General features: G+C 39.9%; 4 non-coding genes across 4 annotated transcripts; all 4 read right to left on the bottom strand.

Moving 5' to 3' along the window:
- Positions 1 to 1,022: 1,022 nt before the first annotated feature.
- Positions 1,023 to 1,095, bottom strand: TRNAA-UGC (transfer RNA alanine (anticodon UGC)). Its single transcript has one exon. It is a non-coding gene; the product is annotated as a tRNA-Ala (tRNA).
- A 1,097-nt stretch (positions 1,096 to 2,192) lies between these two features.
- TRNAA-UGC (transfer RNA alanine (anticodon UGC)) lies at positions 2,193 to 2,265 on the bottom strand. Its single transcript has one exon. It is a non-coding gene; the product is annotated as a tRNA-Ala (tRNA).
- A 1,096-nt stretch (positions 2,266 to 3,361) lies between these two features.
- TRNAA-UGC (transfer RNA alanine (anticodon UGC)) lies at positions 3,362 to 3,434 on the bottom strand. Its single transcript has one exon. It is a non-coding gene; the product is annotated as a tRNA-Ala (tRNA).
- Positions 3,435 to 4,531: 1,097 nt separating this feature from the next.
- TRNAA-UGC (transfer RNA alanine (anticodon UGC)) lies at positions 4,532 to 4,604 on the bottom strand. The gene has a single exon. It is a non-coding gene; the product is annotated as a tRNA-Ala (tRNA).
- Between the last annotated feature and the right edge of the window lie 9,902 nt (positions 4,605 to 14,506).

The raw sequence follows: 14,506 nt of genomic DNA, 5'->3' as shown, positions 1-14,506 counted from the left end.
TGCATGTTTGCTACAAAACATTTATTCATGCAAAGAAGAAAGAACAAAAAAAACGTCAAATAAATCTAAATCTTTTTTTTTTATAAATAAAATTACTTTTAGATACTTGTGTTAGCCCTTCAAAAGTCATATAATCACCTTTAGGTGATACTGTCAATATTATGGATTAACAATCTAAATTTAGAACAAATTGATTGAGAAAAATTAGCACCCAATGAACATAAGCATTTAAAATGATTTTATATGGAAAATACCACAATTAAAGAAAGAATGGAAAAATGATACATAGGGATTCTACATCTTTCAATTATTGTGTGTGAGAAATACTCCTTTTTTACCTGACACGTATATAATTGTGAAACAGATATATGAAAAAAGAGATTAAAGATGTAGAAGCATACCTTAAAACCTCAAGTGATGAAAAAAAGGAAAACATGTTCCGAGGCGGTAAAAAATTGAAGATATTATAACACATGAAAAACGGATCAAAAGTCATTACAGAATATGAGAGCTGCAAAGCAACAACATCCTAAGGAGATCAACAGCGGCTTAAAAGCCCCAAATAAACAGTTTTTGAGCCACAAGAGGCACATCAATCGCAATCGTTGTACTATTTTCATTAGCTAGCAAACAAGAAAGACGAAGGTCGACTAGGGAAGTGTTGGGGGGAAGTAGCTAATGTTGCCACTAATAACGACTCATGAATCTAGTTATTGGAGGTAGTGGCCGCAGGAAATTGACTTCTAGGAAGCTATAGTGACTTATGTATGGTGCACTGTGCAACACTCCTCGAAAAGCAAGTCTAGTTCAATTGGTTCATTAGTATTGGCTCAGGTCAGGTCACATCATGCTTTCACTTGTTAATAAAATATTTTTGTTCTCATTTATTACATCTCCCTCTTGTTTGTTTTGGATTTTATTACGACATTCTCTCTCTCTCACTAACGTGAAAATTCTAAAATAGGAATTATAAAAATCTAAGTCATTCCTATACACATATCACTGATTAACAATACTTTAATTGGAGATGCAGGGGATTGAACCCTGTACCTCTCGCATGCAAAGCGAGCGCTCTACCATTTGAGCTACATCCCCATATGTAAAATTATTCTTGAATTTTTAAACTCAACAATACAATATTATTTCATCAAAACTAATGGTAAATAAGTTGCATGTTTGCTACAAAACATTTATTCATGCAAAGAAGAAAGAACAAAAAAAACGTCAAATAAATCTAAATCTTTTTTTTTTTATAAATAAAATTACTTTTAGATACTTGTGTTAGCCCTTCAAAAGTCATATAATCACCTTTAGGTGATACTGTCAATATTATGGATTAACAATCTAAATTTAGAACAAATTGATTGAGAAAAATTAGCACCCAATGAACATAAGCATTTAAAATGATTTTATATGGAAAATACCACAATTAAAAAAAGAATGGAAAAATGATACATAGTGATTCTACATCTTTCAATTATTGTGTGTGAGAAATACTCCTTTTTTACCTGACACGTATATAATTGTGAAACAGATATATGAAAAAAGAGATTAAAGATGTAGAAGCATACCTTAAAACCTCAAGTGATGAAAAAAAGGAAAACATGTTCCGAGGCGGTAAAAAATTGAAGATATTATAACACATGAAAAACGGATCAAAAGTCATTACAGAATATGAGAGCTGCAAAGCAACAACATCCTAAGGAGATCAACAGCGGCTTAAAAGCCCCAAATAAACAGTTTTTGAGCCACAAGAGGCACATCAATCACAATCGTTGTACTATTTTCATTAGCTAGCAAACAAGAAAGACGAAGGTCGACTAGGGAAGTGTTGGGGGGAAGTAGCTAATGTTGCCACTAATAACGACTCATGAATCTAGTTATTGGAGGTAGTGGCCGCAGGAAATTGACTTCTAGGAAGCTATAGTGACTTATGTATGGTGCACTGTGCAACACTCCTCGAAAAGCAAGTCCAGTTCAATTGGTTCATTAGTATTGGCTCAGGTCAGGTCACATCATGCTTTCACTTGTTAATAAAATATTTTTGTTCTCATTTATTACATCTCCCTCTTGTTTGTTTTGGATTTTATTACGAGATTCTCTCTCTCTCACTAACGTGAAAATTCTAAAATAGGAATTATAAAAATCTAAGTCATTCCTATACACACATCACTGATTAACAATACTTTAATTGGAGATGCAGGGGATCGAACCCTGTACCTCTCGCATGCAAAGCGAGCGCTTTACCATTTGAGCTACATCCCCATATGTAAAATTTTTCTTGAATTTTTAAACTCAACAATACAATATTATTTCATCAAAACTAATGGTAAATAAGTTGCATGTTTGCTACAAAACATTTATTCATGCAAAGAAGAAAGAACAAAAAAAACGTCAAATAAATCTAAATCTTTTTTTTTTATAAATAAAATTACTTTTAGATACTTGTGTTAGCCCTTCAAAAGTCATATAATCACCTTTAGGTGATACTGTCAATATTATGGATTAACAATCTAAATTTAGAACAAATTGATTGAGAAAAATTAGCACCCAATGAACATAAGCATTTAAAATGATTTTATATGGAAAATACCACAATTAAAAAAAGAATGGAAAAATGATACATAGTGATTCTACATCTTTCAATTATTGTGTGTGAGAAATACTCCTTTTTTACCTGACACGTATATAATTGTGAAACAGATATATGAAAAAAGAGATTAAAGATGTAGAAGCATACCTTAAAACCTCAAGTGATGAAAAAAAGGAAAACATATTCCGAGGCGGTAAAAAATTGAAGATATTATAACACATGAAAAACGGATCAAAAGTCATTACAGAATATGAGAGCTGCAAAGCAACAACATCCTAAGGAGATCAACAGCGGCTTAAAAGCCCCAAATAAACAGTTTTTGAGCCACAAGAGGCACATCAATCGCAATGGTTGTACTATTTTCATTAGCTAGCAAACAAGAAAGACGAAGGTCGACTAGGGAAGTGTTGGGGGGAAGTAGCTAATGTTGCCACTAATAACGACTCATGAATCTAGTTATTGGAGGTAGTGGCCGCAGGAAATTGACTTCTAGGAAGCTATAGTGACTTATGTATGGTGCACTGTGCAACACTCCTCGAAAAGCAAGTCTAGTTCAATTGGTTCATTAGTATTGGCTCAGGTCAGGTCACATCATTCTTTCACTTGTTAATAAAATATTTTTGTTCTCATTTATTACATCTCCCTCTTGTTTGATTTGGATTTTATTACGAGATTCTCTCTCTCTCACTAACGTGAAAATTCTAAAATAGGAATTATAAAAATCTAAGTCATTCCTATACACACATCACTGATTAACAATACTTTAATTGGAGATGCAGGGGATCGAACCCTGTACCTCTCGCATGCAAAGCGAGCGCTCTACCATTTCAGCTACATCCCCATATATACAATTATTCTTGAATTTTTAAACTCAACAATACAATATTATTTCATCAAAACTAATGATAAATAAGTTGCATGTTTGCTACAAAACATTTATTCATGCAAAGAAGAAAGAACAAAAAAAACGTCAAATAAATCTAAATCTTTTTTTTTTTATAAATAAAATTACTTTTAGATACTTGTGTTAGCCCTTCAAAAGTCATATAATCACCTTTAGGTGATACTGTCAATATTATGGATTAACAATCTAAATTTAGAACAAATTGATTGAGAAAAATTAGCACCCAATGAACATAAGCATTTAAAATGATTTTATATGGAAAATACCACAATTAAAAAAAGAATGGAAAAATGATACATAGTGATTCTACATCTTTCAATTATTGTGTGTGAGAAATACTCCTTTTTTACCTGACACGTATATAATTGTGAAACAGATATATGAAAAAAGAGATTAAAGATGTAGAAGCATACCTTAAAACCTCAAGTGATGAAAAAAAGGAAAACATGTTCCGAGGCGGTAAAAAATTGAAGATATTATAACACATGAAAAACGGATCAAAAGTCATTACAGAATATGAGAGCTGCAAAGCAACAACATCCTAAGGAGATCAACAGCGGCTTAAAAGCCCCAAATAAACAGTTTTTGAGCCACAAGAGGCACATCAATCGCAATCGTTGTACTATTTTCATTAGCTAGCAAACAAGAAAGACGAAGGTCGACTAGGGAAGTGTTGGGGGGAAGTAGCTAATGTTGCCACTAATAACGACTCATGAATCTAGTTATTGGAGGTAGTGGCCGCAGGAAATTGACTTCTAGGAAGCTATAGTGACTTATGTATGGTGCACTGTGCAACACTCCTCGAAAAGCAAGTCCAGTTCAATTGGTTCATTAGTATTGGCTCAGGTCAGGTCACATCATGCTTTCACTTGTTAATAAAATATTTTTGTTCTCATTTATTACATCTCCCTCTTGTTTGTTTTGGATTTTATTACGAGATTCTCTCTCTCTCACTAACGTGAAAATTCTAAAATAGGAATTATAAAAATCTAAGTCATTCCTATACACACATCACTGATTAACAATACTTTAATTGGAGATGCAGGGGATCGAACCCTGTACCTCTCGCATGCAAAGCGAGCGCTCTACCATTTGAGCTACATCCCCATATGTTAAATTATTCTTGAATTTTTAAACTCAACAATACAATATTATTTCATCAAAACTAATGGTAAATAAGTTGCATGTTTGCTACAAAACATTTATTCATGTGTCGCATCCTGCGAAAAATCAACCGGCGAGCCTAAAAAATAAAACACACAGAGCCGCCACTAAACGTTATTTATCCCAAGATAGGGAAAGGAAACGCTCAGAGAAACCTGGAAAGACATGGTCTCGCGACCAAGAGAATGGGTTCGGGAGTCGGTTACGCGAGGGGAAGGTATTAGCACCCCTCACGTCCGTCGTACTCGACGGGATCCACGCTCTAGAAAGATAAGGTTGCTATAAACATACCTCACACACACACGCTACCGGATCACACAGGTGGGGTTAAGAAGAAAGGGCTCGGTAAGGTATCGCACCTTATGCCTACATATCTTGTCTGGAACAAGAATCAGAGCCACCGTAGTTCGGCTTACGCACGCCAAACAACACAAAACATACAAACAAGCAAGAGTGGCAAACATGGAGCCCGACAACCACTGGATGGAATTACGTCGGCATCCGAACCAAAACACACTCAAAACAGCAAACGTGGAGCCCGACTGCCAATCACTGGGCTTACGTCGGCATCCGAACCAAAACACCAAACAGCACAGGTTAACGCACGCAAAAAAGAAAAAGGTTGCCCGGAGTGGTCTCGCACGACCACCTGCCTACATACCTCGTCTGGAACGAGGATCAGGGCGATGTAGTTCCCCTGAAAGGGACTGAATTGCTAACCAAAAACCGGGGAGAGACACACGACTAGGGAGCTGAGACTCGAGCCTAATGTTGTCATGCATCGTTAACCCTAAGTTCGGTTTTCTATCCTACTTGCATAAGCAAACTATCCTAACCAGGAAAGAAGCAATCACACAAGCATACAATATACAAGCATATATCAGATGAGAACAGGCATCTCAAACAACACAAGCATGTCAATCAAATATCCACATAACACCCACTATAGCCAAACAAGGGGCTCAATCAATCGGGTTTGACTGCCTAAGCAAGTCGTCTGTACAGGCTGGTTTTGCTCTTAACCTTGCCATTACGAGGCTAAGGTGAAGCAGATGAAGAGGTGAAGTGAGGATCAGACCTCACAGCTCATATCCCTAACCAGGGGGAGCTGACAAATGAGCATGGGTCCAGAATGGGGGAACCCTTCTATACTCGATGACTCTGACTCAATGTGCACTGCACAGGATCTTGGGCTTTTGATCTCAATGCTACAACCATGTAATGGGAGCAAGGAGAAGACTCACTGAATAGTGGGGGACAGGTTGCTTGTCCCTACCTTCCACCAATTGCCTTACTTGAAGGACTTTTCCTGCTTGGGCTTAAAAATAAACAAACACAATCATTGCCTCTTAAGGAGGACTTCAGACATTTATTTGCCCGGCCCGGTAGCAGCCGGGTCTCCAGACTACATGAAGTCAAGAAGACCTACCTCGATGCAAGTTGCTTAAGCAACGCAAAGCAAAAGTTCGCAAGGAATTGAGCAACTAAAGGTACCTGTACAAAAGTCAAACAGAATCAGCATCTACTTTCACAAACAGACAACAATATAATGATCAATTAACCAAGTACAATTATACACATAATGAGGTGCATAGCACAAGGCTCACATGAACCAACATCCTACAAAACAAATACATTAGTCATATGTGTCAAGTAACACAATCCATAATGTGGAGCAAATCTCCTTAATCATTATCTTTAACCTGAAAAGGTACAATCACACTCAAAGGTAAGTACTATGACCACTAGGACTAGCCTAGGGTCAAAAAGATGGAAAAATCCTAAAACAGCAGCCAATTCATGATGAAAACCAAGTAATATCAAATACAAAGGGATCCCAATTGGTCCCATATTCAAACTATGTTCCTATTTTAAATTATGCAACCTAGAAGGCAAAGGAAGCAATGTTGAGTCTCATACAAACAACCAGCAAGATCATATCCAACCACATGTCAAAAAGGATCCAAAAAATCCACAAAAATTCTATCCTAACCAGAAGGCATTCAACAAGCCACATATTAAATTTCAAATCATTTGGACTAGTAGATCAATGGGAATTAATTAAACATGGTACAGCATGCAAAAACTACATCAAATGAAGTCCAAATTATGCACCAACTTTAATTAGATGGTAAACAGCAATGGTTCATGGGAAATTAGTAGGACCAAAGCCAAAAGATAGCTACAGGGGTTAAGAACTATCCTATCAATTTTCATGTCCATTGGATTAATTATGAGGATATGGCAACATAAATGCTAAAGGTTATACCTATGGAACTCTAACATGCTAGGCAGCAAGAAAAAATATGAATCAAATCGAAAATGGATTGCAAAAATCCACAAAAATTATCAGTGATAGCTAACATGTTAAACAAGCTTCACGCAAAAAATTAGGGCCATTGGCCAATGGGAAGCATAGAAAAATATTTGGGGAATTCAGCATGCCAAACTATGTCACATATATACATGTCCAACTTCAATAATTCATAGATAATAGACCATAGGCTAAAAAATTCCCAAACCTATGTCGAAAAAAATCCAGAGATGAGTCAAGAATCCATGTTTCAATTTTCAATTAATTTGGATGGAGTATGTGGATTGTAGAATTATAATGGTAACAAGTATGAAAATATGTACATTTTAGAACATCTCTAGGTCCATTAATATTTTTTCAAGCACATTTTATCTTTCATTTTTAAAAAAATGGTAGAGGAAAAAAATAAGATTAACAAAAAAATTGTGGTATTTTTAGGATTAAAATTGAATATTGTATGAATTTTTTAAGTTTTGAAATGTTTATTTAATAATTATTTAGAAATTGAATTAGGATATATTAATTAAAATGGTGCCAGTGGCACGGATGTAATTTTTAAAGGTACAGCCAAAACGGCTGCGTTTTGGTTATAAGGAACGGACGGCCAGGATTTCGTCTGGGCGCAGAAACACGGATCCAAAACGAAAAGCAGACGGAAGCGGATCAAAGCATGCAGAAATTTCCAGAAAGTCCTTCTTCTTCGCGCGGCCAGTGTTCTTCAACGGCGATAGCGGTTTCGAGCGATTCTCGACGGAAATGCATGGACGACACACCGATCGGAGCGGTTTCGCCTCAGGAGCATGAATCCACACTCAATTTAGACAATAGATTACTACATAATGCGAATCGAAGGAAAGAAACGGACGGCGTCGAAGCTCGAATTCGCAAGAACTCACACAATGGCGATGGAAATCAACAAACTATATACCGGTCAAACCGGTTTTTCCTCAGGATTACGAATCCATAATCAATTTCAACAATAGATCAATACATAGCAAGAATCGAAGGCAAAAGGAAAATGGCGATGAAACCTAAATCTCGGATAACTCAACCAATTTCCAGCAATTCCTAATTCTACCAGCTGATATGCAATCTACAATGAATATACTATAGAACTCCTAACAAAATCGAAGCATCTACGAGTTGTGATTTCCAACCTTCCGAAGCTAGCGGTACCGATTCGCGCGGATTTATGCTTGATGATGCGAAACAGATGTTGGATAGCTTCGTAGGAGATGAATGAGGATGTTCTTGCAGCTCGAAACTCTCCAAATCGCACCGATTCTTGGACTGTTATGGCAATCGCAGGTTGATTCTACAGATGCAGTTTGTGGATTGTTCTTGAGTTTTACCTGCAAACAGAAACTCAACAGCAAGTGTAATTGACGAAATTCACCGAGATTTTGCTCAAAGATTTATCAACTTGGTGAATTGATGCAACAAGAGTATGATGAAGCTTTTTGAGAAATGAGAGATGAGAGAATTCGTTCAGTTTTTTTGTTATGGTTTTCGTGAAGAGTGATTGTGAGGTTGTGATTGTGAGAGAATGATTGTGGGAGAATGATTGTGAGAGAATGATCGTGAGAGAGTGATTTTTCTGCTGTTAGCTTTTTCTTTTTTCCGTTAGCTGAAAAAAAATGATTGTGTAGAAGTTTCTCAAAATTGTGATTAGCCTTATGATTCTGTTAAGGATTAGTTTATATATTGAGCACTTAATCAAGTTTAATTATCATTAAGCAAAATGGATTAATCACCGATATGCTTATGTGCACTTTTGGATTTTTAACTCTTTTGATCTATGAAGCAAGTTCAGCAGAATTTTATCACCTGAAACAAGTCCAAAATATCATTTGGGAGCTGTTGGTGTAAGCTTTATTTGCAAATTCCCAATATTTTCCAATTTCACCATGTGATGGCTTATGTGTCCATTTTTCCAATTCATTTTCAAAACCAATTCTCAAACCACAAGGCCTAGGCAAGTTGTGAATATTCCAACAAATTTCAAATGCCATTTGTGAGGTGTTGCAAAAATCCCCACTCAAAAATTCCAATTATTTCACAAGTTGGACGATTTTGCCCCTGGTTCATTTAACAGTCCAGTTGAAATGTGACTTTTTGCATTGGCCATTTTTGGGAAAATCCAATGATGCACCCTCAAAGTACATGTCAAATGGAGTTTGTGCATATAAAGAACTTGCAATTTGGACAAAGTATGTGGTAGTTATGGCCTCCTGATTACGGGTCTTTTCTGAAATTCACTGAGCCATATCTTGCAAACCGTACATTGGATTTTCAAGTTCTTGGACTTTTTGGAAAGGTGAGAACAAGATCTACATCTGTCATGTTGAACAATTTTTCATTTGAAGCTTCCTTGGACTTCTGTTTTTGAGGTCAAAAACTTTCCACTTTTGGAAACTTCAGTTACCAGTCACCTGCTATTTTTGGCAGTTTTTGTCCTGACTTGATTTTCTTCATTCTTAAGCTTTGAGATGTCATTTAACACTTGTTCCAACATGAATGAAGTGTGTCTAACTCATTTCCACCTCCAAATTCACCAGATCATGTACAGTTGACCACAGTTGACTTTTCAACTGACAGATGAATTTGGCAATGCATTGATCAATTTAACCCCCAATCTCCAACTGAAATGACTCAAGGGTGACACCCTAGCCTCAATAATCACCATATAATCACAAAATGATCCTCATCTCCATCTCAAACACCATCTCCTGATTAAACCCTGGTTGGCCCAATACAATTGATTAGGGTTGACCAGTGGTCAAAACCCTAATCTCAAGGAATCTTCTTCAATCTCCTGATGACATCCAACCATGGTGATGATGATGTATCGATTCAATCAACATGAAGACCAATACCCTTGAGAATCATGAAACCCTAATTCACGGCCCAATCCTCAGATGGCCATGACCGGTCAGTAACCTAGGCTTGCACTTTTGACTTCCTCATCTTCTGATCAAGACTTGGGAGAATGGCTTGCATAATGTAACCACATGATATGCAACATGAACTGCCTAATGTCCTAAAATGCAATGCAAATATGTTAATGCTAGTCCCAAGAGAGGAGGGCAAATTTTGAGGTGTTACAGCTGCCCCTATTCAATCCACTGTGAACCTGTCGATACGAAATAGCCTCGGCTTTCGGATGATCAGGATGAAGAGTGATTGAATACCAAGAACAGACGAACAATTTGCACTCTGATGGGATAATAATTAACAACGCCTGTCAGCATCGGCGAAGAAACAAACTTTGAACAAAAATCCGTCTGGTACGGAGAAAATCGGTCTAAACACCGCACGTCCCCTCGGGAGTATTATTCTTTCTTCTTATTCTTTTCTTGAACCCCGAAATTTTCTTTATCTTTTTTCATTTTCTTGAACCCCGAAACTTTCTCCGCGCAAACGATCCTCGGATCTCTGCATTTGAACCCCGGAACTTTTGATAATTCTTGGTCTGAAAACCCCTTCGGTCTGAACACCGGGACATCGGCCTGATCGCCACTTCGGTCTGGATACCGCCTCGGTCTGAACTCCGGGACATCGGCCTGATCGCCACTTCGGTCTGGATACCGCCTCGGTCTGAACTCCGGGAAATTGGCCTGATCGCCACTTCGGTCTGGATACCGCCTCGGTCTGAACTCCGGGAAATTGGCCTGATCGCCACTTCGGTCTGGATACCGCCTCGGTCTGAACTCCGGGACATCGGCCTGATCGCCACTTCGGTCTGGATACCGCCTCGGTCTGAACTCCGGGACATCGGCCTGATCGCCACTTCGGTCTGGATACCGCCTCGGTCTGAACTCCGGGAAATTGGCCTGATCGCCACTTCGGTCTGGATACCGCCTCGGTCTGAACTCCGGAAAACTGGCCTGAATACCACAAGTACATCAACCTGATCGTCGGAAACTTCTTCGATCTGAGAATCGGAAACTGGGCCTGAATACCACAAGTACATCAACCTGATCGTCGGAAACTTCTTCGATCTGAGAATCGGAAACTGGGCCTGAACGCCACTTCGGTCTGGATACCGCCTCGGTCTGAACTCCGGAAAACTGCTAATCACGTAACGTCCTCTGATTTTATTTCCCTTTCCGCCCGACGGAAATATTTCCTCCAATATCGCACTACTGGGGAACATTGCTGATCTGACGTTCTGAAGCTAGACTCCTCAGAATAGCACCTTTATCTTTCAGCAAAACCACCCCTCAAACGGTAACCACAGTTTGGGACTAGCTTATGCTTGCAATGATACATGATTGATTTTTCTGCGTAATGCTCCATAAACATGGAAATGCTACGCGATTATTCATTTTTTATGCAATATGCCATGCTATTTTTTCATGATGAATGCATAAAAAAAATATCCCCCTCTGGGGAACCCTCTGGGGGACACGAGACTCTCTGCTGAGGCTCTCGTCACTGCTCCGATTTCCACCCTGCCGGGGAATAGTACTGCTGCTGGGAGAATGCCACCCTTGCTGGGGAATACCTCCTTTGCACCCAACCCTCTCGAGGACCTGCTGGGGCAGAAGAACCATCATCGCGCTCTGTGGGGATACCACAATCTCTTTGTCTTGCTGGGGATACACGTCCCAACTCTGCTTTGGGAACCCTCACCGATACTCCCGCTGAGGAAATGGGCAATCTTCAACCTACCGGGGATGACCATCCAGACCATGCTAGGAGAAACGACTGCTACTCCGCTGGGGATTACCCATGCAATCCATAGGTAGAATCGGCTCAGCTGGGGATGCAGAAACCCGTCCGCCACGGGAATTTGTTCAATCCTCCGGTAAGATGAACACTGCTGGAGATATATTTCTTTGGAAAAGACCCGCTCCACCCGGGGGTAGCAACCTTCAGACCTGACTGCTGAGGAAACACCATTATGACCTGCCAGGTATAACCACACTGACTCGGCTGGGGAGCCAGTCCTACGATTCTGCTTGGGGACTTAGCTGGGAAATAAGAATTCCCGGACTCATCCGGACCTTTTCTGCTCCATCATCTTGTATTTCAAGCCGCTTCGTGCTCGACGAGAACGTACTCCTGGGAATTATACAGAAATTTCAACTTTCTGACTTTGAAGAGTCTTCTTGATTAATTTCAATGGTCGCCGAACGTCTCTCGTCGTCTCTCCACCGTTCCTCCTTCTTCCCTGATCGAACTCTGCGGGGAATTACAAACTTTCCAGTCTTCCGACTTTGAAAAGTCTTCTTGATTACCATCAAGGCTCGTCGTGCGTCGCAACGTCACTTCGTCGTTTCTCATACACTCGTCCCTGACCGGACTCTCTGGGGATTTCTCTTGTCAAAGCTTCCACATCACACCCTGCAAGTGAGTGAAAAGTATCTACAGTTCCTGCAAAACAGATCGTTAGATAAAACCGTGCCCCAGGCGCGTCAAGATTTCAACCTTTGGGTCACTCAACCTTCCAAATAAGATTTCAAGCTTCAATCTTATAAACATGCATTGGAAGGAAACCCGTATGTTTTTAAAAATGCAAGATTCTTTATCAAAAATATCTGGATGTTTTTGCAATCAAAGCGGTTATGAAAAACAAAAACAAAATTATATGCATTTTATTGATTGGAAAAGTGTGGCTCAAATGAGCAATACAAAAGAAGCAATTCCTGAAAAGAGGTAATTGCGCAAAAGGAAAAATCTATCCTAATGGCAATGTGAAACCCGTGATCTCATCGAGTTCCAACTCGGTTACACCCCATACGTCCTCAGACTCTCCTTGCTTTCTGCCTTCTGAATAAGACAATTCTGATTGATCCCCACCGGGTATTATCCATGATGCTTCAACCAAAGCGCAAACGATCATGCTGGACGCAGTGGTTCGTTTCAATCCCTCTTTTGCCTGGACCGCCCTTTCGGGTTTTCAGTCCACCGGGATACCCTTTTTTGCCCAAGTCGCCTTCTCAGGTTTTCGACTTGCCGGGTGTACATTTTTTCCATTTTTTATCCCTAATTTTTGCCCGAACCTTTCTTTCTGTTTTTGGTTCGCCGGGATGCCCATTTTTGCCTGGACTATTTTATTCTTTTCGTCCAGCGGGTCAATTATACGAAGTATTTTTTAACTGCGTCCGCATTCACAGGGGACGGAAAATCCTCACCATCCATGGTCGTTAACAACAAGGCTCCACCAGAGAAAACCTTCTTGACCACGAACGGACCTTCATAATTCGGTGTCCATTTGCCCCTTCGATCGTTTTGAGGAGGAAGGATCCTTTTCAGCACCATATCACCCACGTGATACACCCGAGGTCGCACCTTTTTGTCAAAAGCACGCTTCATCCTTTGCTGGTATAACTGCCCATGACAAATGGCTGCTAGCCTCTTTTCTTCAATTAGGCTCAACTCTTCATACCGGGTCCTTACCCATTCAGCCTCTTGCAACTTCACGTCCATCAGGACTCTCAAAGAGGGAATCTGAACCTCAACAGGTAGTACAGCCTCCATCCCATATACCAACGAGAAAGGAGTTGCCCCAGTAGATGTGCGTACCGACGTTCGATACCCATGCAATGCAAACGGCAACATCTCATGCCAATCTTTGTAGGTTACCACCATTTTCTGCACAATCTTCTTTATATTCTTGTTGGCTGCCTCAACCGCCCCATTCATCTTCGGACGATAGGGAGAAGAGTTGTGATGCTCAATCTTGAATTCCCGACACAGCTCTGCCATCATCTTATTATTCAAATTAGAACCATTATCAGTAATGATTCTCTCGGGAACCCCATATCTGCAAATGATGTCTCTCTTGAGAAATCTGGCTACAACCTGCTTCGTCACGTTCGTATAAGAGGCCGCTTCTACCCACTTGGTGAAGTAATCAATAGCCACTAATATGAACCGGTGCCCGTTCGAAGCCGTAGGCTCTATCTTTCCAATCATATCAATGCCCCACATAGCAAACGGCCATGGAGATGACATTAAGCTCAACGGATTTGGAGGCACGTGCACCTTGTCAGCATAAATCTGGCATTTATGACACTTCCGCACGTAGTTGAAACATTGGGCCTCCATCGTCATCCAATAATAACCTGCTCTCAGCAGCTTCTTTACCATTGCATTCCCACTGGCATGGGTACCGAACGACCCCTCATGAACCTCTTTCATCAGTTGGCTTGCTTCCGCATCATCAACACATCTGAGCAAGACCCAATCAAAATTCCGCTTATACAAAACCCCATCCTTATTCAGGTAGAATACCATGGCTAACCTTCGCAGAGTCTTCCTATCTTTCTTCGATGCCCCCTCAGGATACTCTTGCGTCTCAAGATAGCGTTTGATATCATAATACCACGGCTTCTCATCATCCGGCGCTGTATCAACAGCAAACACATAAGCCGGCCTATCCAGACGTCCCACTTCCACACTGGGGAATTGATTCCACCTCTGCACCTTAATCAAGGCAGCCAGAGTAGCCAAAGCATCTGCCAAAGGATTCTCCTCTCTGGGCACATGATGCATCTTCGCCTTGGTGAAAAACGTCAACAAT

The sequence above is a fragment of the Lathyrus oleraceus genome, chromosome 7 (assembly GCF_024323335.1).
Source record: "Lathyrus oleraceus cultivar Zhongwan6 chromosome 7, CAAS_Psat_ZW6_1.0, whole genome shotgun sequence".
NCBI classification, from domain to species: domain Eukaryota; kingdom Viridiplantae; phylum Streptophyta; class Magnoliopsida; order Fabales; family Fabaceae; genus Lathyrus; species Lathyrus oleraceus.
This window is presented reverse-complemented; position numbering and strand designations above follow the sequence as displayed.